Below are 5,760 nucleotides of genomic sequence, written 5' to 3' on the forward strand. Positions count from 1 at the left end.
AAAAATATCTTGAACAATACGTTACCTTCAACAACTCATCCCATACGCTTTCCTCAACATCCATGAATTGCGTTGTCTCGTTCCAAGCAAACCCACTTGTATTGCGCAATTCTTTCATTACTCTATACCCCGCTTTCCATGTTTTTAACTTATTTTTGAAGTTTTCTTTTCCAAGGTTTAACTTCAACTCTTCATTAAATTTCTTCTCTATGGCAGTCCACGCTTCTTTGCGAAAACCACCTTCAACTTTCCTTCCTAGTTGAACTTGCTCTAGGAGAAAATCCAAGAGTTTCCTTTCCATCTCCCTAGTCCATATCACTTTTGGACTTTTAGAAGTACCAACAACAAGGGTAGATACAGGGGTAGCAACGGGTGTATAAACAGGGTGCATATGAACCTCCTCATGTATGCTTGTCATTAGATTTGTGAATGAGATTTTTATGTCTGATATAAGCAATTGATATAATGCTGCAAAACTTACAATAAATAATGAGTAAATACAAACAACAATATATGTGAAAATACAAACAACAATCTGAATTTAGCAATCTCATAATACAAACAACAATCTAAATTTGGTATACGTGTAAATACAAACAACAATCTAATAATACAAACAATAATCTAACATAACAAGATAGTTATGGTAAACTAGATAACAGTAATAGATTGAATATCACAATATTACTGATAAGAAAATTTTAATATATTGAAAAACAAACTTCAAGTTTAAACATTTCTTGTACAATTTACTAATGCTTTTTATTAAATATGCATTTGCTATGGTTTCGAACATCATTAGCATTGGGTATGAGACCATCAATCAATGGTTTATTGGCTATTACCTCAGCCATTATATTCTACTATAGTAAATATTTTGTTGTTGGTACATATCACAATACATGTCAATGCATGGGTTATAGAAGTAGCCAAGCGTCCAAGTCACAAGAAATCAATTTGTAGAAAAATAATGCCTCGCAAGCCTCAAAGAACAGAGCAACGAACTAGAACATATGTCATGAATTGCACTTTCTTGTGTGTAGCCACTATTCTTTCCCAACACTTGATATATTTCTTTAAAATGTTTTACATTATGTTCCATAAAAAATGGTCAGATTGATGACAAGTTCAGAATTCAATGACGTGGAAATCTGATGACAAGTTCAGAGTTCAAAGATGTGGAAGATTTCAAAGACATGGTATTTCCACATGCCTATGACAGTTAGTTTGAAACCTTTAGATGGAAAATTGTGAGTACTCTTTTATAAAATTCCACTGGTCATACCAAACAAGATATGGATCACTTGTGACAAGATATAATCAATAGCATAACCAAGTAATAAAAAACATTGAAGACAGGGTACAATCAAGTTAAAGTTATTGTGTCTTATGTAAAATAAGCCCAATTACAGTGTCTACCCACACATTGTTATTATCATAGACTGGGTCTCTTTTGGTACCCACTTTGATTCCAAGGTAAATCAAAGTATAAACAATCTTATAAATTCAGACATAATATAACAAGGTACAATCATCTATCCTACTATCATAATGGCTGAGTTGAACTTTGGAGATACATGAAGCTCTTTAACAATATTAATAGGCTGAGAAAATTACCACTTCGATGAAGGTTGCAAATGTTCAAATTGAATCTTATTGGAGTTTATTTGCAAACAACAATATATGAGACCATCAACAAACAACAATGTATTGGAGTTTATTTGCAAACAACAATATATGAGACCATCAACAAACAACAATATATTGGAGTTTATTTGCAAACAACAATATATGAGACCATCAACAATATATGAGACCATCAGCAAACAACAATATATTGGAGTTTATTAGCAAACAGCAATATATTGGAGTTTATTTGCAAACAACAATATATGAGACCATCAACAAACAACAATATATTGGAGTTTATTTGCAAACAACAATATTTGCAAACAACAATACATAGAGAGAGATAACAACAGTTGATATCTTATATATATATAGAGAGAGAGAGAGATAACAATAAGAATTCGAAGACATCAAATATAAACAAATAGATAATAGTAGACTGAAACAAGACTTACATAGTTGAATGAAATTAACATTAATATTCCATTTAGAGCTTGATGCAAGTGATGACATAAATATATTTGATAAATACAATACAATACAATGTAGCATCATATTTGAGTCAAATTTAAGTCATATTCAGAGTATTCCAGCAATTCAAATTTGAAGTCTCTATGCAAGTAAAAATATCAACTAATGGCGAGATCTATAGTCCTCCCACATCCTTTGTGCTATTTCGTCTTGAAACTTTCCCCAATCATCTCTATCGCACTGAGTCATCCCATAAGTCTCAAGATTTGGCACATTTATCCCATCACGATCATCATTCTCTTCAATATCCACATCGAGTGGAACACCGTCCTCTATGGTAATGTAATTGTGTAGTATGCAACATGCTAACACAATGTTTGTTTGAGTCATGATACTATAGGACGTTGCATGCCTTAGGATAGGAAAACGTTGCTTCAAAATACCAAATGTGCGCTCAATCACATTCCTAAGTGAGGAGTGTCGGTGGTTATATAACTCATGTGCATCATTGATTGGATTTGCTTTGACAAAATCTTTTAGGTGGTACCGCGTACACCGATAAGGGGTAAGAAATCCGAGAACATTTGGATAGCAACAATCAACTAAATAGAATTTTCCTATATAAAAGGAAAAAGAAGTTAATAGATTGGAAATAACATACAAACTACAATTTACAATAGTGAGTATATAATCATTAAAAATAGATTTTAATATACCAGGGGGGACTAGTAGTGGATCTGCTCTTGATAGAGCTGAAGCAAGAACACGACTGTCTACAGCTGACCCTTCCCAACTAGCATGAACATATTGAAACTTGTAGTCAAATGAACATACACCCATTACATTTTGTGATAGGTTGCCCTTTCTATCACAGTATTTTACTTGGTTGTCCACATCAATGGTAACTGGTATATGGGTTCCATCAATAGCTCCAATACAATCCTAGCATAGGAATTATTATTGTCAAATATCTAACAATATGCTAAAGAGTCAACCAACAAAATTGATTTTAGTTTAGGAGATTTACCTTAAAGTACGGATCAAAATGATCCTTCTTAACTATTTCTAAAGGAGTAGTTGGAGAAGGGGGCAAAAATTAATTGCTGTGGAGTGATATGATAGCCTTCAAGACCTTGTGGAAGTAGCGACTCACTATCTCTCCTAAGTGACCAAAGTTATGGCCAATCTTACGATTCCTTAAATTGTGGCCGAGGGTATGAAGGAACATGACTAGTTGTTCTTCCATTTTCATGTTTATCGTATCTTGTATGCTCCCTTTCTCCCTTAGAATATTAGCGAGTTTGAAGAAAGTTCCTCTACTCATGCGTATTTGGTCATGGCAATCTATCTCATTGGAATATATAATTCGTTTATAGAAAAGACAAGAAGCTCTTCTTCGCTTACGCCTATGTATTCTAGCCTCTTTGAAAGACACTACTATGAATACTACTTGGGTGGCAAGTAGAATAGCAAGTATACGCAAGAGGGTGATCTTCCTATCAATGCTTCCCTGAACTTCTATATCATTAGCAGGATCCATTGAATAACCTGTAACAACAATTTGAATTTAGCAATATGAATTTAGCTAAGCAATTTTGTGAGAACTCAATGTGCATATTGGCAGAATTTTCAGAAGCATAAGTAATTCCTTACTAGCATACTAATGATACTTATCAAAATACAACATGATGCATGAAGCTTATAACTCCATTAATATATAGTTATAACTCCATGAATGCAATAATCACAATGTTAGTATCTGATACAACATATAATTATTTTCAAAAATATATATAAAGACCTAGATGATGCAAAAGGAATTGAAGTCTTTAGGTTGATCTACAACAACCCCAAATGTGAACCAATGATTGACATGAACTGCTCGTATGAATCACAGGCCAAAAAGAACCAGATTTCAGCTCCTAAAAGTGCATACAACCTGTATGAATGAGATGCAACCCTACTAGAAATTATCACATTGCCTATCTGAGGCAATTATAACCGTAAGTGGTTGCTATTATGTCGGCCTCTTAATGATCAAAAATCCTTGGGGACATCGCCTTCACCTCTTCCATTTAAAAGCCTTGGATTTTCTACTGACACAATGCTTCTTACAAGCTTATAAAATGAATTACAATTAAGTTAACCATTCCAACCCTCACAATTTAAAATTATCACTATTGTTACCAAAATCAATTAAACATTCTTTAGCATAGCCCTAAACCATAAGCATCAATAGTGTATACACAAAGAATACAATACCGTACATATCATATTGTAGCTTATTGACATATCTTCTATGCATATATAATCATACCCTAATATTAACATATAATTTTCTATAAATGTAACTCTTCCACCTCCTAGTACAAGTGTTAATCCTTGAACTTCAAAAAATCAAACAACCAAATTGTCATAAAAATTTGATAGATAGGAATGACTAGATCATATATTAATATGACAAGTACTCAAACAGCTCCAAATAGATCCAATTCAGAGGCATCCCCTCTCAATCCAAACTAAAATAGCCAATTAAAAAAACAAGATTTGTCCACGACTGGTATCCCCAAAAAGCAGAAGGCACTACACCAATTTCTTCTAAATACATGTAACTAGTGAGACTATGAATTCTAAGACTGCAATGAAGTGTTGAATATCCAAGAAACATTTCATAAGATTTTGATAATATAACTCATATAAATACTTTGTCTGACTAAAGATTATTGAAGGTGAAACTTAGAGAAACTATTAGGAACCAGATGGTGTGAATTAAAAGAAGGCAAAAAGAAAAGAAAACCATTATTCTACAATCGAGTCTTTTCCATCACTTCGACAAATCATCAATCTCCTTAAGTTGGACATATGGCAATCTACCTACACCTACGGTATATTAATTTTGGCTCTTTCTTGCAATTATTGTTAGGAGGCACATCTAAATTGTCCAATTCCTCAAAGAACAAATCATGTCCACACTCACCCATTGAACACATAAGACAGTCTGGTCTTCTCTTTACTTTTTTCTACTTTTCAGCAATAAAGAAAGTAATAATGCACATTAAAACCACAAGAGTCTGACAGCTACTAAGCAATCAGTAAAGTGTAGACAGTTGAACAACACACAAACTCAGATTTCGCAAATTGTTTAAATTAAATCTGAATGTCAATTCTCCTCTTCTTGCTTTTAAGGTAAGTTCATTCCTCATATTTTTATCTTGTACTTACTTTTATATATCAAATTTAATATCATATCTTGTTACTTATCATTTACTTTATCATTGCATAAGTTCCTTACATACATTTTACATTTTATAATTGCATTTTTGTTGTTAAAGGAACCCATCCCAAATAATCCTATCCTTTGATCTAGATCTTGCATAATTAGCATCTCTCTATCCTTTTGGATTATGTTAATCTAATTTGGGTTTGAGGGTGAACCTTCAAGGAGATGTATATGTGTATATGTACATATGTATGTATGCATGCATGCATCCATATATGTATCATTGGTGAAAGATGTTGATTTTCTTGTAATTGTATTAGTAGAGTACTCATTCATATTACAAATCATAATCATAATAATTATTGTTAAACAAAAAAATAAATAATTAAATATTATATAATATGTAAAATAAATAATAAATTATGCAATGATTTAATGAC

Source organism: Cupressus sempervirens, chromosome 5 (genome assembly GCF_028749045.1).
Source record: "Cupressus sempervirens isolate cs-2001-9-10 chromosome 5, ASM2874904v1, whole genome shotgun sequence".
NCBI lineage: Eukaryota > Viridiplantae > Streptophyta > Pinopsida > Cupressales > Cupressaceae > Cupressus > Cupressus sempervirens.